We start from the raw sequence: 27268 nt of genomic DNA, 5'->3' as shown, positions 1-27268 counted from the left end.
GTTCTTTATTATCATAGCATTACTATGTAAAAAGAACAATTGTTTTTTTTTAATATTTGCTGACTGTATCTGTGTAGTGTGTTGTGCGATATCTGTTGTCAAACCAGGTCCTGACTTTAAAAAAAATAAATTTGCAAGAGTGACTAAAACCTTTGTCATGCGATCAAAAGTTTGTTATGTATTGCGACCAACAATAATAGCGACTACGCCACAAATGCAGTAAACATAAGAACATGGAACTACGAAAGACCGGTAGGGCCATTTCAACTTCATGTCATGAATTTCGATTTCATCTTCATGAATTCACAATTTAAATTTCTGAATTCCCATTTTCAACATACAGAATTCACGAACTCACGGTTTTAGCTTCATGAATTATCGGATTCAACTACACAAAATTCACGATTTCAACTTCACGAATTCAACTTCGTGAATTCAAGATTTCAACTTCACGAATTCACGATTTCAATTTCATGAATTCACGATTTTAGCGTCATGAATTCAACTTAATGAATTCACGATTTCAACTCCACGAATTCACGATTTCAATTTCATGAAGTTGAAATCGTGAATTCATCAAGTTGAATTCGTGAAGTTGAAATCACGAATTCATGAAGTTGAAATCGTGAATTCATGAAATTAAAATCGTGAATTCGTGGAGCTGAAATTGTAAATTCGTGAAGTTGAAGTCGGGCATTCATGAAGATGAAATCGGGAATTCATGAAGTTGAAAATATCCCATTTCATAAGGAACTGTGTTAACAGGAATTAATCAAGCCATTCGGCTCTTATTTCTGATATAGTCAATTTTATTGTTTACATGAACATGTCTTGTATTGAATTTCTATTTATAATTTTACGCAGAATTCATATCCCCGTAAATATCACGCAATCGTAGCCAGAGGTCAATATTGTATTACAAAAGTTTTTATTAGAATGGATCGTTGACACGAAAGTACAAATGGTCTTATCAGTATTTCTATTTAGGTACGCTTATTGCTCACTTTATAATATGAGCCGCGTCACGACAAAACCAACATAATGCGTTTGCGACCAGTATGGATCCAGACCAGCCTGCGCATCCGCGCAGTCTGATCAGGATCCATGCTGTTCGCTATCAGTTTCTCTACTTGTTATAGACTTTGTAAGCTAACAGCATGGATCCTGATCAGACTGCGCGGATGCGCAGGCTGGTCTGGATCCATGCTGGTCGCAAACCCATTATGTTGGTTTTGTCATGACGCGGCTCATATTGCGTGTTTACCGTCGGTTTAAACGATACTTTTCCTTAAAAGGTTGCAAACCTCATGTGATACAAGAATTTCCCAGGTCAACAAAAGTCATAATCATTTAGACTTCACTGTTTTCTATGGAAGACAGATGGTGACATTTCAACTTTCTGTACTCTCGGGTTCATCTTCACGAATTCACTTTTTTCAACTTTATGAATTTCAACTGAAATATACGAGATCTAGTGAATTCGTGATTTCCGTATGTTGAAATCGTGAAGTTCAAACTTTAATTCGCGAGATGAATTCGTCGTGAAGATGAAATCGTGAATTCTTGAAGTTGAAATCGTGAATTTAAGAATTCCTTAATGTTGAAATCGTGAATTCACGAAGATGAAATCGGAAATGTATGAGGTTAAAAATGTCCGCCATCAGTCTCTCGAAGTTTTCATATACTAATTCATCGTTTCCAATGATTGGCTGTTTACTAATTCAGAATGTTTAAAATGATAAAATTCAATTACCTTATATTTAAAGACGTTAAACTCAAATTTTCATCTCGAATATTTTTTATTACCCCTTACCATATTTGTAATTCTAACAACCATAGCCCGATGGGAGTTTTTCTTATTATTAATTAATGCACGTGTGAATTTTAAGTTGAATAATGATTCACATCGGAGACGTTGAGTTTACCCTATGAGTCAATACACTAGATGTACACAAGATGTACACAATATTTAGGAGCCACTTCGCCAAGTGTGACTGTGTAAATGATACAGGCTTCCAAATTATATATTTTAAGTAAAAGATCATCACATAATAATGAGCATTTGATAAAAAAGTGTGCGCAACTTTTTCAGATTAAAGGAACTCCACAGGTTTTTTGACGTGTCGGGGCAGGGGATATTTTCCCTAGATTCGTGTACAATTTGATGAATATCTGGGCTAATAATTTGTGTGCAAATTTTCAGTTTATTCCCTCATTTCGTTTTTCAAGAATAATAATTTTTATTGCGCAAAATGACAAGAATTGAAAAGCGTTTACTCAAATCCGGCTAAGAATAGCACAGAAAATCGATTTTCAATTCAGTTCTACGAAAGACCGGTGGTGACTTCTGACTTCAGAGTTCAGAGTTCGGACTTCAGACATCAGACTTCATACATAATGCTTTTTACATATAGCATTAACGTTGTTCTGAACTCCGAAGTCTGAACTCTGAAATCTGAACTCCGAAGTCTGAACTCTGAACTCCGAAGTCTGAAGTCCGAAATCTGAACTCCGAATTCTGAACTCTGAACTCCGAAGTCTGAAATCTGAAGTCTGAAATCTGAACTCTGAAGTATGAACTCTGAAGTATGAACTCTGAAGTATGAACTCTGAAGTCTGAACTCTGAAGTCTGAACTCTGAAGTATGAAGTCTGAACTCTGAAGTATGAACTCTGAAGAATGAACTCTGAAGTCTGAACTCTGAAGTCTGAACTCTGAAGTCTGAACTCTGAAGTCTGAACTCTGAAGGGATTACATGAATCACGTGATCTGACGTCATACTATTGTCGCGCGCTTTTTTGACGAGTAAACAGCCTTTTTACCTGCACAATTACACACAAGATGATCTGCTTTTGTTTTAATTGAAATGTTAATTATTATTAGCACATCTACTTATTATGAGTAAACTTTTCATTTAGTTTTACCTGTTTTAAAAGTTTTTTTATCTCTTTTATTTGAGTATTTCTAAGAAAGTACATTTGCAGGATGCACCCTAATTAAAGCAGAACTTGGCCGTTTTACTTGCACAATAACACACAAGGTGACCTGCTCCACCATTGCACAGGTCTTTATAGCTCTTAGGAAATCAGGGCTGCCAGGGTAAGGTTCTAGTGCCCTCTCGGGCTTTTATGGGCCTTTTGTTTAACTTGAGAGCAGGCAATATGCCATATGTAATTAAAGTTGTGAAAAATATTTGAATACATGTATTTTCTGAATTCAGATTTTTATTGCAGTTAATTGTTAAAGCCAGAAATTTTAATAAACAAGTTTTAATTGATGCAATTAACATTGTCCTTTTGTCTGTTTTCTAGCTCACCTGCCAAGTAGTAGTAGTAGTGGTGGTAGTAGAAGTACTAGTACTAGTACTAGTGGTAGTTGTAGTAGTAGTAGTAGTAGTAGTAGTAGTAGTACTAGTACCAATAGTAGTAGTAGTACTAGTAAAGTAGTAGTAGAAGTAGTACTAGTAAGAGTACTCTATTCTAGTAGTAGTAGTAGTACTAGTAATAGTAGTAATAGTAGTAGCAGTAGTGTTTGCGGTGGCGGCGGCGGCGGAGGTGGTGGTGGTGGTGGTGGAAGTAGTAGTAGTGGTAGTAGTAGTAGTAGTAGTAGCAGTAGTAGCAGCAGTAGCAGTAGCAGCAGCAGCAGTAGCAGTAGTAGTAGCAGTAGCAGTAGTAGCAGCAGCAGTAGAAGTAGTAGTAGTAGTAGGAGTAGTAGTAGTAATAGGAGTAGTAGTAGCAGGAGCAGTAGTAGCAGTAGTAGTAGCAGTAGTAGTAGTAGTAGAAGTAGTAGTAGTAGTAGCAGTAGAAGAAGTAGTAGTAGCAGTAGTAGTAGTAGTAGCAGTAGTAGGATTAGTAGTAGGAATGGCAGTAGTAGTAGCAATAATAGTAGCAGGAGCAGCAGGAGTAGCAATAGTAGTAGAAGTAGTAGCAGTACTAGTAGTAGCAGTAGTAGAAGTAGCAGTAGGAGTAGTAGCAGCAGCAGTAGCAGTAGCAGCAGTAGCATTAGTGGTAGCAGTAGCAGCAGTAGCATTAGTAGTAGCAGTAGCAGTAGCAAAAGTAGTAGTAGTAGTAGTAGTAGTATAGTAGTAGTAGTAGTAGTAGTAGTAGTAGTAGTAGTAGTAGTAGTAGTACTAGTACTCGTAGTAGTAGTAGTAGTAGTAGTAGTAGTAGTAGTAGTAGTAGTAGTAGTAGTAGTAGTACTCGTAGTAGTAGTTCTTCGTCGTTACAAATAGACCCATTGCTTCTTTAACGTGCTACACTACAGCTGGGTTTCGTACTTTCTATATCTAGATATTAGTGGAAAACACTGAAAAGCTTCTCTTAATTTCCAATACCCTGACCAGGATTCGACTCTGGGACCTCTGGATTTGTAGTCCGGAACACTAAACACTTACCAATGCACCAACACGTAACTGTGATGATGTCTCAGTTGAAGAATAGTGGGGATTTACGTATTCATTGTGTCTGAACGGAGCGCCACACCTTTATCCGTGTGTCTTGTTCGAGAAGGGACTTAAGTCCGTTGCTTAGCAACTACTCTATATACTGGAAAATGCAATTGCTAGAAAAGAACACAGTTTCAGAAGACACATTATAAGTTGGTTTTCCAATAAAAGATAGACAGCTGTTTTTCTTCAAACTTAAAGTACAGAAACAGCCTATAGGTTAGGGACACGAATTTTTTGGACACTATAGACGAACTTCAGGAAGAGTTTAAAAATGGATCATCTATGGTCTAAACCTGGGTCAACATAACCGTGCAAATTGCAAAAATGACCATTTTCAGCTTATTGTCACTCAAGCAACTTCATAAATGCATTAATTTTTTTATCAACGCTAGTCAGAAAATGTAACTAGATAAAGCCAAGATCGAAAATGAGTCGTGTTAAGTTCGAAGAACTAGGCCAAATTGATTTGATTTGATATTTGTTTAACGCCCGTTTCAACAATTTTCTAGTGATATAAAGGGGTTAAGTTTACCTTTCCATCGTTCCTTGGTGGAAAAAAGCACTAGGCATCAACCTCACGCTCAAAGAAGACTGTAGCAAGGCTCGAACCCGTGACACCTAAATCAGGGGATATCAGTAAATACAAGTCAACCTTAACCACTTGACCACGGAGGCGGTATAAAAACTAGAACTAGGTCAAAGAGACATTGAAAACTACTGTTTCATATTTAGTTATACATCATTTTGATCTTATTTCATTTTTGAAAAAAAAAATATTTTGAAAAATTTTGTTTTAGTAGCCAAAAGTTCATTTTTCCCGCTGTAAAAAATAGATAAACGTAATTAAATTTTTTTTCCAAAAAGTGACAATTTTTGCTTACCAAAATGTTTCATTTGATGTAACTAAGGTGAATCAAACAGTTGGCAAACATTATCATTTTGACGTTTAAATCACTCCAAGAATTTAATTATTGCAACAATGTTAATAAACCTTGTCTATCACGTTTGATGTCGCGGGAGTGAAGTAACCATGTTTTTCTATTTTACACTTGAGTAATATCGTTTTGGCGTCGACTTCATCTTATGTGTGCGGACGTTCGCTGAATTCACAGCATTAAATTTAGGACCAGAAATGACAAATGCTCAGTAGTTCAATATCAAACTTAAAGGTGTTGTCTACCGGATGGCTGAAAAAATGAATTTCGAAAAAAAATCTGTATATGAAATTTCTTGTACTATTTATGAAGAGGGATATGTAACTAAGTTAGTTGTCAAGGAATGAACTAAATAAACACATTACAAATTGTATTTTTTAACACCTTTAAATCTATAGCGTAGCGCTACGGTATAAGTTGATTTGTATAAAATTGAATTTAGTTCCGTCTTAATCAACAGTGTTTGTGACGCAGTCTGTCGAGGCGTCAAGAGTTTGGAACTATATGCGTGAGTTCGAGCCATGCTGGTGACACTCTTTTATTTATTAAATTCAGTTTATTCAATAGTTTGTTCTTACGATCTCAGTGTGTCCAGAAATAAATTTCCCGAAGAAAAGAAAAATACTCATATTCTGGAAGACATCCCCTTTAAATTAACATGTGATATTAAAGAATATTACATTCGTGTCTTTTAACATTGAACTTATTAAACTCATTGACGATAACATGCTCGACCGAGCCCCGTAATCCATCATTTTATCAAACTCATTTAATAAATTCAATATGAAAAGACACTCATGTGATATCCTCTATATTTATACTGTATCTAAATGATCTTAATGATCTGAGGCAATTTAGTCAAGTCAAATTTTATTTCGTTTTATAGATAATTTCGAATCTGCGAAATTATTTCTAAATATAGATCAAATGCTTCCTCTGCTGTGGTCGGCGTTGTCGGGTTAACAAGTTTGAACAATCGGCAGAATTCAGGAAAACAGCCTTCAAGGTTAGGTGGTTTCGAATATATTTCCGTACATACATCAACTTCTTCTTTGTTAACGTTGTGGCTATAATTCTTAGTGTTATATAGTTCAGGTAATGTATACATGATATCAGGTTTACCTCGTGGTCAATCTGTTTTCCCCTTAGAAATATCATGTGAATTCCACTCATTCGTAAATTTAATTAATTCACTTCGTATAACAGGTGTGAAACAATACATTAAACATTGTCTTTGGAACATATCACCATCGAAATAGATACCTATGTCTCGCAAGTCTTTGAAAAAACTTATCCAAAAGTCCATGCACTGACGTCTAAGCATGCTCCACATGGATTATATTCTTTGATTTGAGGTACTTTTACCTTGAATGAAGCCTTTTCCAGCTGAATGATCATCATGGTGGTGCAAACGGAAATATATTTGCAACTGTCGAATTATTGTATTTTCTGTACCCAGATCACTGCGTATCACTGCTGGAACTTTGCAAGCACCACTTTCCTTTACACTGTTTAGAAAATAACGAGCTATTATTTTTGGATCATTATTGCTTGGACCCAACCTAAGCCATATAATCTTTCTACTAAATCCGTCTACTGCCCCGTGAATTGCAAATCCGAAGGGTTTAATTTTATCATATCCGTCGATGTGCCAGATAAAGTCAGGACCAGGACATGAGTATTGGCGACGAAGTAGACGCTTGGCCTTCCGTCTCTGCATACCTTCTGGGTCCGCTATCCACATCAAACGAAGAACAGTTTTTCTACGTACATGTAATCCATAGAAATCTTTTAGCCGCCTCCACATAGTCTAATAACCCAAACATCGACCACTTCCAGATATTTCTTTTAAAATGGCACTTATAATCGTTTCAATTTGAGACTCTGGACCTCTTCTAAATAAGCCCATTCGCTTTAACAGTCGTTTTAATTGTTTATAACTTATTCTTATTCCATGAATGACCAAAAGTGTAGCTAAAATTTCCTTGTACTTGTATCCACGACAGAAGTAATGCTGCATTAGATCCAACTTTACTTGAAACACCTGAGTTCTTTGCTTGTCAACTGGCAACACAGCAAGTACTGGATCGACAATAGAACAAGACCATAGTATAAAGATCTGAAAATGATCAAAATAAAAAAACTTTGTAAAACATACGATTTATCATTTAGCCTAAAGGGACCAATTATCGACAGGAACCAATTATCATTAGGTCATCATTTTGAGAAGGGACAATTGCTTTGAAGTTTTTATTTTGACCTTAAAATCGATGCCGAAAGAGATAATAAATATGACTTGAGAACATGGTTGTTGTCGTCCATAGTAAAAATTTACAAAAAGAAAAACAAAAGAAATACACAATATATCCCATTGTTTTCTCTTTGCAGGGAAGTAAGTGTATTAATCGTCTGATTACTGGTGCCTCGAGGCTAAGTTTGATAACATTTTACCAACTTTATCATCAAACAAAACAGTATTCTAATTTTGAGAAATTTTATTACATTCTAGAATAACATGTATTAAAATAAACTCAACCATACAAATATAATTTGCCAAATACAAAGACAATGTACTAATATATAACTTACCAATAACCTCCAAGAATACATGCCCTTTCCCATGGCGTACTAATCACTGAACTGAAAGTGCGGAAATGACGTGTAATGACGTGGCTTTTTATTATGTCTAAAGTCTGAACTCTGAAATCTGAAGTCTGAAGTCTGAAATCCGAACTCCGAAGTCTGAACTCTGAACTCTGAAGTCTGAAATCCGAACTCCGAAGTCTGAACTCTGAAGTCTGAAATCTGAACTCTGAAATCTGAAGTCTGAAATCCGAAGTCTGAAATCCGAAGTCTGAACTCTGAACTCTGAAGTCTGAAATCCGAACTCTGAAGTCAGAAGTCACCACCGGTCTTTCGTAAATTTCGCCTAGCTTTACACTGCTCTATTTTACCAACAGATCGAAAATGATTTAAGGTTTAACCAAAATTTTATCAAAGTTTAACAAACAATTTTTTGCCAGGAAAGATTCCAACTTAAAGAGAATATCCCGGACGAGCCCCCAAATTGTCAGGAGAATTAACTGCCTTGATGTTCTTTAATCTAAGGAAAGATTTAGTAATAAATACTAGAACCAATTTCCAAGATATGGGGGCTGGGCAGCAACGCCTGACATAAAATTGAAATTTTCTCAGTTGGAAAAACTAGCATGTAATTGTTTAGTTAACACAATTTGTTTAGGTATTTTATCTTTTTCTATCTCAAATCCATATATACATTTAAACAACAAACTCAAATTATTATTTACACCCAAAACAAAATACTCTGATCATTATTTACACCCAAAACAAACACACGTCATTTATCAACCACTTATACGAAATTTTTTTTCACGTATACGTCTTTTATACGAAACAAAACTAGACACCTGGCGAGCCCAAGCTCTAAACAACTTATGACCAAACAAAACAATAAAATCACCACAAATGAAGAACACAAAAATGAATATTTTTACAACTCTAAGATACAGTATAAACCACAAACATTCATCCAACAATATTAACTTCACACAATCTAATCAGCATCAGGAAACAACTTAAACTAAAGCACCCAATACATATATCCTCAAAACAAAGCATCAACTAATATAATCTTGACCAAACAAACATTCAACCAATATCAACCAATTATATCTTCACAAATAGATATAACTCAACAACCAAAACAACTAATTTCAACCAATAAACCCTGATCAATTAAGATCACCACAATTATACTCAACCAACTTCAACAAACCAACAAAAAAACTCCATTCAAAACAACAAATTCTCTTCTCAACAAAAAATACACGCTACACACTATCAGCGTGTCTCTCTTAAACTGATATAAAATATCTCTCTAAACTCAAATATTTTCTGTTGTACCGATTTAATGTTTTTGACATTTAAACATGTATATAGACACAGCAAAAGGTTTACATTGAAATTTGATACCTATAGTGTACATTCAGTGTATCTCTGTAGGTTTGCAAAAAAAAATATCTAAAGTGAAACTGTATGATTATTCTGACATGCGTAAGGTAGCACTCCACACTAAATTTCAAGTTTCTGCCGTCAATGTCCTACAAGCAATATGTCTGATAAATCTGATCCCAAACTACACAACCTGGAAAAAGAAAACACATTTTGTTAAGAACAACTACACAACCTGGAAAAAGAAAACACATTTTGTTAAGAACATATATGTCATAACATTGCAAATCTGTAATGAAATCATCCCATGTGCAACAGTCAGGCAGTTAAAAAATTCCAATTCATTCCGTAAAAGCCAAAACTCTATAGTGGTCCGAGACCCAAAACAACATTTTTCGTCCCTCCGGCAAAAAATACCTGCAAATATATGGTCTACAGAAACTCTGTCACTGCTTTAGCAACTCCCTATACATGCAAAATATCACAAAGAAATAGGTGCTTGGCCTTGTTTATTTTTTGCTATTGCTGAAAGTTTGTACCCCCTTGTAAAATTACTTGTTTTCATCAAGCATGCTGTTTAAAAGCAATGTTTACAAACAATGGCGGCCTTGACATCAATAAATATCAGCATGTGATTTCTAACCATGTTTTCGAATTTGCCAATGATCATATTACATGTCACAAAAACAAATTTCATGCTGAAATGCATTTTAAAGACAACCAGTCATTTAAATCCACAATAGTCACTATATCAATGAAATCCTCCCTGGCCATTCGAAGCTGTGGCTTCATTTAGTGTGGTGTGCTGCCTTAATAGACGGATGAAAATATGCGTAGGTTATAGTCTTGTAAATATGATATTAAATCGTCTTGTTCATATGTAATGAAATGTGTAAAAAATTACTAAACTCTCATTTATATATAATACGTTAAGATATTAAATCAAGGCAGTATTATTTATGATGGCTGGTGTCTCCCAAATGTTTTAAATAATGATACTGCGGGATCAAGTGACGTGAGAAAGAATTTTGTGGCAGTCGTCAAGGAAACGGATTGCTAACACGCCTGGAAAATGATAGAGCTACCTCTTTCGGAGGTAACAGGTAAATCGCTCTATCACTACTTCCGAGCTAGTGCATGTCGCTAAAATCAAGTGGCAAGTGTTTTCATTTTTTATATATTTTGTAAACTCTACACCAAATATAAAAATTCGGAGAATGCTATGCCATGTAGATTTGATTAAAGTTTCCAGAAAACGTAAAGTTGTTATAATTGTGTTTGAAATGTAGTTTGGTGGCGTTTCCCAGTTAGCGAATTCAGACTTAATTCCAGACTTAATTAAGCAAGTACTTTACGGTGGACACTCTTATGTGGTGATATTATTTTTGTTCTGTTTCTGCATTTCAGAAGAGTGAGTCAGGCGAATTACACGGTCAAACTCGTATCATAAAAATCACTTTGGTAAGTAAACAAAGAAAAAAGACAAAGGTGTTTTTTTATCTAAAGCTGCAGTCTCACATCCCGGCATAGCCCGGTAGAACCCCGGAAGACGTCCGGGGTGATCCTGGGATTAACCGTAGTACATCCGTAACTCTGCCGGTAACGTAACTCTGCCGGTTACTCTGCCGGTAACGGTAACGTACGGGATGATCCGGAAACATCCGGCATTCGACCCCGAATGGAATAAAATATTTAATATCACCGGGGTGGCGCGGGATGATCCGGGAAGTATAACTTTGCCGGCTTCATCCTTAGCTCTGCCGGGAACGGCAGGGGTTACACCGGGGAAGCACCATTGCTCTGCCGGCACAAACCGAGGATGATCCGGGGTATGATATAGCCGGTAGAGCTACGGTAGAGCCCCGGTGAATGCCGGCAGTGCCTCGGCGAATGACGGAAGAGCACGGAGGATGCCGACAGAGCCCCGGAGGATGACGATAAACTACGGTTGATCAAGGTAGAGCCCCGGCAATACTCGGTTCATTTCAAAAGAATCTCGACAATTTGCGATGATTGCACTTGTTTGTATTAAAACCCTTCCCCATTTCCCTTCTGTCCAGTCTTGCATAAGGATTATTCAGAAAATCATCATGAATTACTGTTTTGAAACAGTAGATATTATATTAAATGAAAATTATGTATCAACGTAATCATTTTGCGCATTTTCAATCCACCGGGGTTCTACCGGGGCTCTGCCGGGATCGTCCTGGGCTCTGCCTGGATCGACCAGGGCTCTTTCTGGGTCAACTTGGGCTCTGCCGGCGTCATCCGGGAACGACCGGGGAAGCACGGGAATGATCCGTAGCTTCTCCTGGGCTCTGCCTGGGTGGTCCAGAGCGCATCCTGGGTGGTTAATTGGGAATTACCGTAATGCTGCCGGCGTAGTGTGACCACAACAATAATTTTCTCCCCGGATCATCCCAGTAACTTACTGTGGTGGTACTGGGCTCTGCCGGGAGTAAGTGAGACCGCAGCTTAATAAATGGTCATTTTGCTTATACTTTTATATTTTATTAATGCAAATTAAAACTATGTGCTCTTTTCCTGCCTATGTGAATTTCAAGCACTATTTCCTTTAATAAATCCCTTTCACTTCTAACACTATGAATCTATAATCTCAACTTCATTGTTACTTTGTAGTTAACAAATATCAAATACAATCCCGTCTACTGATTATTGAATATTTTGTTTTGAAAGATGATTGAATTAATTTGAGGTTATAGTTTCATTAAATAAAACGTACGATCATCAAAACTATTAATATTTAATAGTGTTTGGAAAAATATTTTTATCAATAGAATGAATACGTATGCTTATATAATATTCTGTTGTAGACTTATTGATACCATAAATTTTCATATTAGGGAAAAATCTATAACATAACTTCAAAGTCCATCTGGCAAAAATTGTAAACTTTTAATATACATGTATTTTCAAAAACGTGATACTGCCTCGGCAAGTGATACAAGACATAAACTATTTACATTTTCTTATAACTTTATTGAACAAATTTAGTCAACCGAAACTGCAGTTACTTTGTACTTCTTTCGCTTTGACACGATATCCAGATAAGCTTTTGACATAAAGATAAGTTTACAGCCAGTATAGTTTTTGAAAATGGTATTTAAAATTTCGAACCTAATTAAGAGGTATATAATACCGTATAAGTGTTTTTATTTTCTGCGGGCTCCAAATTCTGCGGTTTTTCCAAATTTTGGCATGTTTTTATTTCTGCGGACTTTATTTCCGCGGCACATTCTTTGGACAAAACGTGTTTTAAATTCTACGGCTCATCTTATCACAGTCTAAGTCACATTACTCTACAAATATAATTTGCATGTACACATTCGCATTTGTTTATCGTCATCACCACAAAACTGTACAGTAATTACAAACAAATTTATTGTTTCTGCAAACAAATATATTGCGCAACAATAGAAAAGTATGCATATATTGATCAACGTGAAATGACGTGTGAAAAATATACCCCGTAGTATCATCAATTTAAGATAATTGATACAAATTAAACATCAATCAGACAACAATTAAAGTATACGACGATTATTTAGCAGTATAAGGGTTAAATGGTTTAGTCGACATCATTTTTTTTTATTAAACTCGATGACCCGCCAACCGTTATAATCCGCTAGTCGTTATTACTTTAGACGAAACAGATGATAATCAATTCAATTCAATTCTTTATTCAGCATTGAACATTACATGTTCGTCGCCTTTAACATGATGACGGCGGTTACAATATTTGAGAAGAGCACGATAATATATAAACATACATAATCAATTTCAATATATTAAATCATTTCAGCCACCTACATAAGATGTGTATTCAAATACTGGTTTATATAATCAGTTAAAGCTATGCTTCTTCAGCAAAGTTACTGTATGGTATCAGAAAAAATAAGAACGATTTACTTATTGATCACAATTACATGTACATATAGAACAAAGTCTAAAACGAAGGGTGACATTCTGGTTTCTTTATTACATTTATGCATCATATTGTTGGAGTGACCTACCTTATACGTATGTGCTTATCTTAAAAAGAATTGTAGTAACAATTGTATGTATGCAACAAAAAATACTGTAGCATCACTTTATGACTGCACCAACATCTATTCCATTACTACTGAGCAATAAGACTAGTACGTTTATTATCAGCCAAGAAGACATATTTAGCAAGTTTACATAACAAACCAGATTGACAATGATAATTTGGGTCACATTGATCTCTTATAGTACGATGCAACGGACAGACAAGTACAAAATAATACTCGATTGCAAGTTTTTGAGCAGAGCACCGCAGTCTAGTTAATGCTATTCTATGCTTATTCACCTTAACACATAACAAATATTTTTTAATATCAAAACTTCTTTTTATAACTTTATAAATGTAGTAAGTTTAGGCATTGTGTCTTAAGTGCCAAAAGAATTCTGACAAAATTGACTATATAGGCATTCTATTACTTTATTTAATTGAAGGTCAGTAACAGACACATTATTTCATAAATAACTGAAACCCAAATCATCTAACAGTGATTTAATACTTAGGGCCTATTAATCTTTCACCAGGTTAAGCTTATCATACATAAAACATTTATGAATTAATGTATCCGGAGACCTAACAATCTTACACCAATACTTAAGAATTCTTTCTTTTCTTAAGATATCAAGAGGCGCTTTACCAAGCTCACCATAGACAGTTGCATTCGTTGTTTGGTACTTAACATTCAAAATGGTTTTAAAAACTTAATATAAACCTTTTCCATATCTGGGGCTTTGTGAAATCCCCAGATCTCACAACCATAATTTAATATTGGCAGTGTCATTGAGTAAAAAAACTTGAGTTTTTCACTTATACCAAGAGGTACAGCTTCAAATAAAGAATTTAATGTAAAAAAAAACTTTTAAAACCTGTTCTGACAAAGCTTTTTGAGCGTCAAAAAATTACCATTTGCAGACAATGTTACACCTATATAACAAAATTTACTTAGAACATCTAAACGTGTGTTATCGTAATATACATCAACATGTTCTTGCCTATTACCTAATTTACAGATCATAATATATGATTTACGTCTGTTTACAGATATATTCCATTTCAAACAATAAGCATGTAGTTTGTTCATTAAAGTTTGCAAACCATCTACAGAATAGGAAAATAAAACTGTATGATCAGCAAAAAGTAACATGAAAACTTGCAAATCGTTTAAGGATATTAAATCAGCATTTCTATCACTCTTTTCCATATCATTTATAAACAGTATGAACAATAGGGGAGATTACGTCTCATCCTGCTTAACACCGTTGTAACTATCATTATATTCAGTCAATTTACCATTGGAACGGACACATATATTAACATTATTGTACATACTTTTTAACATGTTTATAAACTTAGATGATAAATCATAACTTAACAATATACCTTTTGTCCAAGATTCAGGGTAATCTCCCTTATTGTATATATAGTTAAATAATTTACACAAAATAAAGGATAAGATATGTTCTGAGTCAATGAAAATTTCTGGTATGAATAAGTATTCACCAGCACTTTTCTGCCTTTGTTAATTTATCAATAGCTTTAATAACCTCGTCAATTGTAAAATCACAATCTAGAAAATCAACATAACAATTTACATTTTGATTTAGAACTTCTTCAATAGCCTGATCACAATATACATCAGTACCAGAAAATAAACCTTTAAAATGATCATAAAAATCCTCAGCAGTTATATCAGTGATATTTTTAAATTCTTTTAAGTCCTTCAACATTCCATGAGATTACTGAAAGTTCACACTCTTCTCTTTTGTCCTAATCCGAGTATGGTGAATTTAGTACGTTATTGATCAATATATAATTTATCACGCACAAGGTAAGCTCTATGACCTTTTTACTTTTTAACAACTTTAGCTAGATCGTTTAGCGATTTGATTAAATGGTAGCTATGTATTTTAAACGGGTTTATGTTAGAGCTGGGAGATAAGATAACTTATCTTATGTCCCAGGTTAGAGCTGTAATTATATAAATCCGTGAATGCACTCAACATTATTTTTTGAAAACTATACACCAAAATTCGAAATTCGAAGAATTCTATACATATAGATTTGATTAAAGTTTCCAACAAGCGTAAAGTTGATAAAATTGTATTTTGAAATGAAGTTGTATCGGCGTTTCCCAGTTGGTGAATATAGCGTTGCAATGGACAGTTTCATCCTGAAACATATTATTTTTCCTCCTATTTTCATCTAAACAGCGATTCAGATTAAAAACGAATATGTATCAAGTAGATATAAGGTCTAGTGGCAAAATAAAATTTAAATCAGAACAAAAGTTATTAATTAAAGAAAATATAGGATATTTATTCTGCGAGACAGCTTTGTCGTGAAGGAGGTAGTCATGTCGCCAAGAATATAGCTATATGGTTTCAAAGGGGATCAAAAATGAATTGGCACATAATGTTAAAAGTTTTAGGTTAATATAAGTCATCCATTGTTTAAACTATTTATTCATAGTTTCACGGTCGGCAGATAAAGAGCTGTCGTCAGGAAAAAAATGTTTTGTTACGCTATGAAGATTTTCAGCGACACCGTTCGCATTTATAAGAACTAAAAAGAGCCTAAAGACCGAATAAATATCTATTGAGTCCTAAAAGGTGGCAATTACAGCTATAAGCAAATCTTCGACGTTCTTTATACTCCTATTATTAAGACGTATAATCATTGTTTGTCTCCTTACCATTGGCAAATCAAAACATTATTTCTCAAAAGAAACCTTAAAAACAGATCCTGTTCTATATCATAGAATATTTAAAACATGAAACGCATACGCTAAATTAATAATGGAAAAAGATTTAAAACAACTGACATCAAACTAATTTAATTAACTGCTGCAAAAAATAAAACAGCATCTAAACAGTGTTCCAGCTTAATGATAATTTGTATACAATATTGATGTTCTTTGCTATCCTCTGTTTATCAATTGAAGATGATGAACAATTCTTCAAGGGAGCAGACCCTTTGATTATGAAATATTGGAAATAAATAACATGTCAGCGTTGACTTTTTCGATGTCATAAGACACAAGCTATAATTCATACTAGGACACATATGTTTAAAAGTGGACACATTCCTACTTGTAGTTTATATCAAAATTGGCATCAAGTAAATGTTTTCCTTTTTTATGTAACCTCGCATCTTCATAAAAAATCATAATTGTATAATACAGTGAACTTCTCTTATACTGATATCGCTAACAACGATATACTGCTTATAACGATGCTCTTGTCACGGTTCCGACCCTTTGGGATTTTACGATTTCCGGGTATAACTGTATAAATTTGGAAGTCCCTTAATATCGTTATAAGCGGGCTTTACTATTGAGCACATGCCAAGATTCTTAACTTACCGTTATAAGAAGAAAAACATAGTACAATTCTGGGATTTAGAAAGAAAAATGTTACGTTAAATCTTTACCAACTGTTTGGTACTACTTAAACCAATACTTTTAATTAGCTACTAGTTTGATCTGAAACCATTTTCATTCACAAAAGGGGTTGCATGTTTTTAAATATAATTATGACATCATCGGTCTCATGCGGATATCTATAAAAAAAACTTTAACATAAAAATTTATGATTAATTATGTTTTATTTATAAGATTTTAGAAACAGGTATTTCTTCTTTCAGGTTGGAAATCTCTGTATATCTTGAAACACAATGTCGGTAAGATAATCTTATTTCTTGAATCTAAATTTAACTATTGTATTTGTACACGATAATGCTTACAGTGAAGTGAATTTATATAATGCAAAATTTTCAATTTTGTCGTGTTGGGCTTTCTTTAGGGATTCTGTATTTATCTATTTTACACTGTCCTGATACCTTTACAAATTTAAATACGAACTTATGTTTCTAATGTTGGGGATGCTATTAAATTCTATAGTAGAGATTTAGTTTATTTCATTTTAGTTTAAACTTTTGACAATCATTTCATATAATACGCATGAAACTTTATGCTTAACTGGACATATTTGTGTATTACTATCTTTCACAAAGACTAAGTAATTTAATGCTGAATTCGTCTTTTAGGGTCAAGATAGTAAACATGACAGGGATTCAGGCATTTCAAAGACGGTAAGGATATTTATTTTATATATTATGTTACTCTTTAATTAAAAAAGCACAACCTTTATCCATTAAACGTTTGCATATATAGAACTGTTTATTAGAATAATGGTCCACTTGGTTATTTTATTATGTTAATTAAAACTATGTGCTTTTTTAGTGCTTATGTATCCTTCAAACAAAATTGTATTTACAATAACCGTATCAATGCTAACAGACGAACATTTCAATATTTTTTTCAAATTTTCTTGTTAAATTGAAATCAATTAATATAAAAAACATTACGAAAGCTGAAAATTTATTTTAAAAATTCTGATAGATGTTTCTATTGGTATAATTATATTTTCATTGTCGTTAAAATATTGCGTAGAGTGATGATTAATGGTATATTAATGATAAATGTTTGATTAATATATACATAAGTGTGCTTGTAAAATATATCTGTTCTAGCATATTTGATACATCTAATACTTAGCGAGGTTGGTATTTACCAGACTTAAGTAAGCAATTACTTTACGGTAGACACTCTTATGTTAAGCACAAGCTTAAGACCAGCAATCCTAAAATATTCACATTAATCTATTTTGTCATAAAATCATCTTATACGTAGATAATTTAGTTAAAAATAAATATCATCTTTTCTATTTAAGCCCTGCTTATAATTCTGGAACTCAAGCTTAAGACAAGCAATTCCTAAAATATTGACATTAATCTATTTTGTCATAAGATCATCTTATACTTAGATAATTTAGTTAAAACTAAATATCATCTTTTCTATTTAAGCCCTGCTTATAATTCTTGAACTCAATTTTCCAAGGTTTTTACAACTGTACAGGCTGGTGATAAATTTGATTTTCAGTTTATTATATGCATGAAAAACATTTACATTGAGAGTAGACTAATACTTCATTTTTTTAAATAAATTATTCTGTTTCATTGCAACATAATATTACTCTACAGCAAATCAAATGGAAGCTTAGCACAGGCTATATTTTAATATAACAGAGTTTTCCCAAATTTCCATATCATGACTGACCTTTTCTCTATTAGTATGTATGAACCAGAGATGGAGGACGAACGATTTTCCTCTGAATATATTCTTTCGAATTGCCACATAAACGTAAGCTCAATTTCGCAATTGTAATTGTACAAGCTCATGCTTATTCACACTTTCATAATACCTTTATAATTTATATACCATTAAAAGTTGGTGTTAGCATAATTTCCGAGTTCACAGTTCAGTTCAGTTTATTCAGCAAATCGGCATAATAACATGCCTTTGGCCAATTTAACATTTGCAAAGTGACGAATATGGCCAAGACAACATTAACATATAAACAGTACATAATACTTTTGCTTGTACATAATAAATAAACATATAACCTACAGAAATTGTCACAAATTTTCAGTATAGTGAAGTGTATTTATATATTGCAAGTTAAGAAGCAGCTTCTACATCGATAAATCTTTTCTTTATTTGAAATGCTTCATACAAATATTTGACAGTTTTATATAACTTATTCTTACTCTTACAGGACATAATGTTTGAAAAATTTTGCCTACAAGGCCATGAACAATTACCTAAATAGTGTGTTCTTATTTCAGAATATATAGGGCACGTTAACAAAAAGTGATATTCTGATTCAAAAAAATAATATTACAAGCTTTACAGATTCGTTCATTTCTATGCATACCTTGATATCTACCGACCTCAATTTCTAAACTATGAGAGCCTGTCATAAACTAAGAGAACTTAATCTAAAGCCTGTCATGCATTTTCTAAATTTATCTTTATCAATACATTCCAAATATTTTTCAAAACCAAAACATTGTTTATATAGTCTATAATATTCCAATTTGGACATGTCTTCTATACATTCATGCCACTTTTGTACATATTGATCTCGTAACCTCTGCTTTAAAATAGGTGCAAAGTTGTTATTGACCCAGGAAGTTAAATAAATATAACTACATCCTAAGTCATCTGCTAATGTTTTAATCTTACATGCCCATGAATTATTGTTATTTATGTTACATTGTTCAATATATAATTTATACATTGGTGAATTTTGATTATTCATTATTCTTAGCCAATATTGTAATGATCTCTCTTTACTAATAATAGAGAGTGGGTACCTTCCTAGCTCGCCAAAAACTGCAGCATTTGGAGTTTGTTGTTTAACACCTAAAACAATTTTACAAAATTTGATATGAAGTTTATTAACCTCCTTAAAATCATAAATTCCCCATACATCAGAGCAATACAAAATTATTGGTACAACCATAGAATCAAAAAGAGCTAGTTTAGTTTTAATATCTAAGTTCACTCTATAAAACAATTGTAAAAGTGAATTATAAGCCTTGAGAGCTTGATCTGATAAATTTTTAACAGAATTTTTCAAATTATTTGTATAAGTAAAATTTACACCAAGATAAGTAAAATTATCAACAACTTCTACAATTTCATCATTTATTGTCCAAACATAATTACACGGTTGTTTTCTTTTCTCAAAAATACAAATTTTTGTCTTTTTAACATTAATTTTAAGACCCCATTTTGTAGAATAATTTTGAACCATGTTTAATTGTGCTTGAAGATTAGTTTAAACATATTTATTCTCAGAATATGTACATAATAACATTTGAAATATATACACATACAAAATTTGACAATATTCAAAGAAGAGGATTAGAACGAAAGACTAGGTCTTATAGAATTCTTCTCCGTTTGAAGATTATCAGGACTAGTGGTAAAAAGAGCTATATCATCAGCAAAAATAACATATACATACTCAACTATTAATCTTTTTCAGTTAACAGGTTAAAATCAAGACTTTCATTTATATCATTTATGAACAAAATAAAAAGTAATGGGGAGAGTGGTTTCCCTTGCTTTAAGCCCACAGTGACATCAAAAATTCTGATAGTTTCATGTTTCGGGACAATCTAACACATGATTTAACATTCGTATATATTTGCTTAATAATATTAATCATTTTACAACTTATACCCGTTTTTAAAAGTTTAACCCAGAATGCATCCCGAATCACAGAATCAAAAGCTTTTTCATAATCGATAAAAGCACAATATAATTTAGACTTATTAAATAAAACCTTTTGAATAATCGAATGTAAAATGAATATACAACAGTTTTCGAATGTTAATCTCTAAAACCAAACTGTGACCCATTAAAAACATCACATTGTTTATACCATTTATTCAACCTATTTCTTAACAGCAATGAAACGATTTTACCAATTACGTTTACAAGTGTTATTCCCCTATAATTTGACGGCTTACTAGTATCTTCCTTTATATGTATTGGTATTATAATACCCTTACACCACGACTCCGGTATAAGCCGGAGTCAATTATTTTATTAAATATAATAACAAGATATGGCACAATAAAGTTGTTAGAGTCAATGAAAAATCCGCAACATTATTATTTATATCACAACTTTTATACCTATTCAGTGAAGAAATAGTTTTCTTCAGCTGTAAATGGGCTGTCTAACAATTTAATATTTATGTCGTTACTTTGATCAGAATTTATATTTTCAGGCATAAACTCACAATGAACTGTATTTGAAATATTTTTGAAATGTTTTAAAAAGTCCATAGGACTCACATCATTAGAATTTACTTTATTATATTTATTGAACTTTTTTTATATGTTTCAAAAACTTACGTGGACTGCTTTTACTCATATTACTGGTTAAGACCTATCTTTTAGATTGAAAGATCGCTAAGCATTCCTTTTCACTTTTGAATATTCTTTCCTACTGTTAAGAAAGTTAGTTTTATTGTTATCATCATTATTTATACCAAATGCTCTTTTCTTGTCAAGAAAAGTTGATTTTGCCCAACTGCAATCTTCATTAAACCAGGGCGCTTTTTTATTATTCGTTAAGGTTTGTTAGCTGTAATAGTTCTACCATGTATCTTATATGAAATGTCATACACAGTTTTTGAAAAATGATTAACACAGGTTTCAATATCAATAGCATCAGAGCTCAATTTACTTATTAAATCATCAAATACATATTTATGGATATCCAACAACATTGCTAACTCTTCTTTGTCTGTATTATCCCATATAATTTTATCATATGATAAGTTATCGTTTTTATAGAAAAATCACTTTCAACATTTAGTGAAAACGTAATAGGACAATGATCTGAGAATTCAGCAAGACTATTGATTTCCATCTGAGTAAAAAGTGTAAAATTACTAATATTTGTTATAATATAATCAACAACACTTCGTCACCTTAGTGCAATAACTCAATAACTGCAATTAAATATAGAAGAACTTATTACGTTATTGCACTAAGGTGACGACTTGCAGCATTTTGATTTCTAATAGTATTGTAACTAACATTTGAAAAATATCTAAATATTTTACCAATGAACCAAGGTCTGAAACTATTGAAATTTAGAACAGCAAATCATAAACTTCCCATCAAAACTGGCCGTTGGAGGAATAGCTATGTCAATTAAAATGATAGGCAATGTCTAAATTGTTTTTCTGATTTAGGTGACGAATTCCATACTCTCCTCGTATGCAAACGTTTTAAACAATCGAGGGAAAATAATATAGATTCATTTTTCTATTCCAGACCAAATATCATCAAATATAGTCAATTACTGAACTCAAATAATGAAGTTGCACTAAAAGGTCTTTGTAGGTTAATATCATACATATTAAAAGTAACAAATACTCAGTAGTTTAAAATTGATAGAAAAATAAAATAAAACAAAAACTCACCAGTGAAAGATATTCCGATTAAATAAATATAAATACATGTAGCTTTGTAACACTGCCCTTGTTCACACGACAGGACTTGTAGCCAATGAAAATTTAGTAGTAAATATGTTCCCGCTAATAATCATGCTTCCCTAGGGATTTATCCCATTCATAAAACTGTCATACCGTAAATTTACTACAAACGTAGTTAACACTGTTTCTTAATTTAGAACCTGAAATTTCTAAATTTTGCACCCTGTCGAACAGTCTAGCATTTTTCTGATAGTCTCCCCCTTATGTTAGGAAAACATTTGTAATAACTATATGGTTATGAGATTATTTAACTTATAATAATGTTGATTCAATCCAACGAAGAATCATTTTTGTAAACTTTCGACTCTTCAGGAGGAATGTAACAAGTACAAAAATATAAATCATTTAAAGAGCCGAAACATTCTGCATTTAATTTAAACCAAAGTATACCTTTATGATTTAAATAAACAAATTCTAATTTGTTCACGTATTCGTGTTTTTAATATACAATGATGCCACCACTAAAGCGTTTTGCTCTTTTGTTAGTTTTTGGACGAGGACATACAAAAGATTCATAACCTTCTTAATTAATATCAGCAATTTTTGAGTTCCATGTTTTTGTCATAAGAGTTTACAAAGTTCAAAAACTCTGGGTCATCTAGCTTTTTCCTAGTCGGTTGTAGCGAATAAAACGTCTTCCATCAATATAGAGCTTGTCATATACTAGAACCGCAGGTTAACTTTGCGTTTTTGCTTTTATAAGCTCTGGAATAAGTTTCTTTCTACGTTCTTGGATTTCTTTAGGATACTAATCAGATGACTGTGTGACTGAAGTTTACCACTATCGGGCGGGTTTTGTTGCTCTCATATTTTCCGATACGATGCGCTTTGTTGATCTTAATTGATGACGCAGCCCCTTCAATATTTAGGTCATTCTCACAAAATTCGAGCACTTTTTTGAACAATTCTCACCTTTTCTCTCCTCAAATGTATCGCATTCTTTAAAGTTATAAAAGAGTAGGTTATCCCTGATGGATTTCGTCTGTAAATCTAACAGCTCCTCCGAAATACGCTAATAATCCGTGGTGACATTTTGTAGCTTTTGGGAATTAGAGTTTATTTTTTTTATCTATTGCAGTCTGTTTAGATTTAATTTCATCGCACGTTATGAGATAGTTTCCGCTTCCGGTAATGTCGGACGTGTTTTTATATTGCTCTCATGGATTTAAAATATTTATTTAAAATTTCAAGCACATTTAACTTCTATGAGTGTAGAATTGTATCATAATTATATCATAATTAGACTGGAGAAACGACATAGGACTTTGGATATATTTAAGAGGTACTATTCTTGATTTCACAAAAGTTCCGACATTTCAATGAATTAATAGTACATATTGCCTAAATAGTTATATAGAGAGGGGTCAAGCTGGACAATTTTCCATATTGCCTGAGGGCATAACGGCTATTGGTGACCACTGATCAGTAAAATCAGTATGATGGAGATTAATCCTAATGCGGAATCCGAACCACTGACAGTAAATGATAATACCGAGGTTAAATTACCGGTAATCTCGAGTGACGTCACAACAACAGATGACAGTATACGTGAAGCACCCTCTTTAATGAACAGCTTCTATATTGACGCAGGCAATAACAGTGATGCATTTCTTCATGAATATAACAGGCTTGTAGATATGTTTCGTGGAATGCCATCAATAACTTTTGTGTCTACTATTCTCAAAGATTACGCCTCTAGTGAGACAGATTTAGAAAACACAAGGCTGCGATTATTCGAAGCTCTTAAATCAAATGAAGATTTTCCATTTGACTTAAATTCTGAACTGAAAAGGCGGGTCTATAGAGGGAAAGGAGATCCGATCTCAGTAAAACTTGCCAATGACATTCACACGTTGCTATCAGTCATGGATGGGGAAGATTTTGGACTAATTAAAGAAATGTTGAGTGAGGCTAAAAAGCGCGGATGCTCCCAGTCTTATCCGATTCAACAATCAAAACCTTCCAATAGCTGTTAGTGTAACATAGAGCTGGAATTGCTGAAAAATACAGTATCTAACCTAAAAGCAGACCTACTGATCATAAAACAAACAAATCATGCTAATGAAAAGCTTCAAAAAAGAGCAAGTAACTTGTATTTTTGACACAGTTCAAGGCATACGACAGGATATAACAAATTGCCAAAAGTCTATTGCTGAGTGTATAGCCACTAGTCTGTCAAATTTTGACCACGTGTCGTTTAACGCTTCTCTCAACAGTAGTCTTGACAGTGTTATTGAGAGAATAAGCGCACTTAAAGATTTTGTTGATAGTCCCGGTGTAGTCAAGATTGCCAAATGTAGTGTGCATGATTACCATAGTCTAAATTGCGCTCTTGAAAATTATAATAAGGCATCTGTTTATATCAATTCAAACGACAGCACTGAGATCTCAAGCGAATCGTCCGCGAAAACCACAAATGTTGGTGACAATGTAACCGCGCCTGAAGTCTGTGTCTCTCAACTTAAAGTATATCTAAATAAAAAAAAGAAACAATCTATTTCTAATTACCCACAGCAGAAACAGCCCACAACCCGCTCGTATAGTATACCCTCCCGACAAAGTGATTATAATGCAGAGAAAAATACTAATAATAAATCTACAAACCAAAATGTGCCTTCATTAAGACCATCAATCATAAAAAATGGTAGTACGATCACGGCGGATATAGAGAAGCACGTGCAGAGCAAAAGTCAACTGTGTACAAATCGTGCGTCAACGTTTCTTAAAATGACCGCAATACCTGTTCGTGTTACATCTCGCAAAGAGCGAGACTTGCGACAATATGATACTTTTGACTGGCACCAAACAAGTCCGACGAAAAAGTTTTTTGTTGGTGGATTCAATAAATCGGTGTCAATTAAATACCTGACTAATTTTGTGACAAGCAGGGGCGCAACGGTGACAATGATTCGTAAATTCCTGATGAGGCAATCGAGAAAGTTATTGTCCGTTTAAATGTGGAAGCAAATGAAAACGCGGACTTAGTCTTAGATCCAGGATTTTGGCCAAAAGGTATAACTTGTGAAACTTGGATGTCACGTGCAGAAATCCAACAGAAGAATCTATATGGGAACGAGGCTTTAACGAACCGAAGCAGACGACATCAGGATATGGTGATTTGTACAAAACCGGTAACGATTGATTGGCCCCCATTTAGTGACTTTAATAAGTATAGCATATTAACACCCGACGTAGACTTATGATGAGCTCTAATATTGATCTTAAAGTAATGACTTGGAACGCTACTGGCGTATTGTCGTCTGCATCTTATCTCTGTGATACATTGTTAAACTATAATATAGATATATGTGGACTGTCAGAACATTGGCTTTATGAACATAATTTATTCTTTCTAAATTCTTTGACTGGTGAATATAGATGTCATGCAGTTTCAGACTATAGTTTAGCATAACTTAGTAATCGCAAAATAGGTAATGGTGGTGTAGCTATTCTTTGGCATAAAAGACTTGATATGCGTGTAACACCATTACCTTTAGACGATGATTGTATTATTGGTATACAGGTACAAATACAACCTGATTTATATATGTTCGTATTTCAGTTATATCTACCATGCTCTAACCACTCTATTGAGTCATTTAGACGCTACATTGACAAACTATATAACTTATGGTTTATGTATAGAGAAAGTGGTATACCAATTTTATAGGTGATGTTAATACTGATGTTAAAACTGATAGCAGTAGCACCAGAGAACAGCTATTTTGTAATTTTTTGTATAATACTAATTATCTTTCTTTAAACAAACTAGACAGTTGTAAAGGAGCTAAGTACTCATATGTTTCTTATGATGATCGTTACTTTTCACTCATTGATCATATATGTATGCCAGTTGAAACTATAGATTATGTAAAATGCTGTGAAATTCTTGATGATGATGCCCTCAACGTTTCCCGCCATAGGCCTATCGTTACATCACTAGAATTTACTACGAACAGCAATTTAAGTGACACAAGGCTGAAAGTTGTAGAAACTGTATCCAAAATAAACTGGAAAGGAGTCAAAGAGAGTGACAAAGATGATTATGTATCTGCTATTAAAGCCAACAGTGAATTGCTTCGACTGAAACATTGTGAGTGAAATCGGTCAGATGTCGATAATGCATATACGACCGTTATTAAGGTAATAACAGAGTCATCCGCATGTCTCCCGGTATCAAAGTATAAACAATACCTTAAACCCTACTGGAGTATTAAACTTGAGAACGCGCACACTCATATGAAAGAAAAAAGTAGATTGTGATGTCGGGAAGGTCGGCCCCGAGATATAACAAACCTCTTTTATATTGAGTATAAAAATGCCAAACGTGACTTTAAACGCTTGCATATTTACCATGTGAATCAGTATCTTAGACAATTAGATCATGAAATTGACAAAACAGCCGAGGCAGATTCCGAGAAATTCTTGAAAATTCTTAATTCTCGTAAAAATTCATCAAAATGCTCATCAGGAGCTGGAATAAAATTTAATTACACTATTTTCAGGGATAAACAAGACTTAACAGAACAATGGGGACTCTACTTTAAAGACCTGTATTCGCCGTCTGTAAATGCAGTCTGAGACTTTGACGCGGATTGGTACCAACATGTAAACAGTACCTTACAATCAACAATTGAAACTATTTCCCCGGATGTATCTACTACTGTTCTCACGCAAACAGTGTGCTTCTATCATGCCCGAAAGGGAAAGCCTGTGGTCACGATAATGTGTATTATGAACATCTCATCTTAGCACGTGATATTCTCTCTCCTATACTTGCCAACATTTTTTCATATATGCTGAGATTATCATACATACCAGATGAAATGAAAAAGGGAATCATAATAACATTGCATAAAGGAGGAAAGAAACGAAAAGACGATCCCAACAATTATAGGGCAATATCATTAACATCAACAATCCTGAAAAT

The 27268-nt window shown here is 33.5% G+C and overlaps 1 long non-coding RNA gene and 1 pseudogene across 1 annotated transcript in view; one reads left to right on the top strand and one right to left on the bottom strand.

Annotated features, from left to right (window-relative positions):
- Positions 1 to 6250: 6250 nt before the first annotated feature.
- On the bottom strand, positions 6251 to 8263 carry LOC132734552 (uncharacterized; annotated as a pseudogene).
- A 2493-nt stretch (positions 8264 to 10756) lies between these two features.
- Positions 10757 to 27268, top strand: part of LOC132734545 (uncharacterized) — a 47201-nt gene continuing 30689 nt past the window's right edge. The window contains exons 1-3 of the long non-coding RNA XR_009626337.1: positions 10757 to 10815; positions 17060 to 17095; positions 17462 to 17506. This is a non-coding gene — a long non-coding RNA (uncharacterized LOC132734545). The remainder of the gene's footprint in view (positions 10816 to 17059; positions 17096 to 17461; positions 17507 to 27268) is intronic.

The sequence above is a fragment of the Ruditapes philippinarum genome, unplaced genomic scaffold (assembly GCF_026571515.1).
Source record: "Ruditapes philippinarum isolate M1 unplaced genomic scaffold, ASM2657151v2 ctg4498_1_1_1_1, whole genome shotgun sequence".
In the NCBI taxonomy this organism is placed as follows: Eukaryota; Metazoa; Mollusca; class Bivalvia; order Venerida; family Veneridae; genus Ruditapes; species Ruditapes philippinarum.
This window is presented reverse-complemented; position numbering and strand designations above follow the sequence as displayed.